General features: G+C 31.2%; 1 protein-coding gene across 2 annotated transcripts in view; it reads left to right on the top strand.

Annotated features, from left to right (window-relative positions):
• The window catches only part of LOC119593395 (BSD domain-containing protein 1-like), a gene marked incomplete at its 5' end in the record, with an annotated part of 23257 nt that overhangs the window by 4376 nt on the left and 18509 nt on the right, over positions 1-372 (top strand).

Below are 372 nucleotides of genomic sequence, written 5' to 3'. Positions count from 1 at the left end.
GAGCGTTGTCCAGATCTACCAATAGTATTTCTATTTATTTCTGATGGTATACAGATATGTTATCCTTGATTATGGTTTGCTTTCTTCTTAATGCATTTCCTGTGACATTGTAGCATAATACAGATGATGTTTATTGAAAAAAGAGAAAGACAAAGAATATAATAAATTCATAAAAGTTAGCATCATACAAAGGAGCACACAATGAAATTAGGATATTTGGTCATTGCTGTTTTGTTTTATGTTCGTAGGATGGAAAGTATAGGGTGCCTTTCATTGAGGAATAAGCTTGTCCTTTTTTCCATATTCTTATTTCTAAATAGATTGAAGACCAGAGTTTCAACTGAAGATGGAGTAAGTTCATTTCAAAAATTC

This window comes from Penaeus monodon, chromosome 32, assembly GCF_015228065.2.
Source record: "Penaeus monodon isolate SGIC_2016 chromosome 32, NSTDA_Pmon_1, whole genome shotgun sequence".
NCBI lineage: Eukaryota > Metazoa > Arthropoda > Malacostraca > Decapoda > Penaeidae > Penaeus > Penaeus monodon.
The sequence above is the reverse complement of the archived record's forward strand: the minus strand, read 5'-3'. Positions and strand labels throughout refer to the sequence as shown.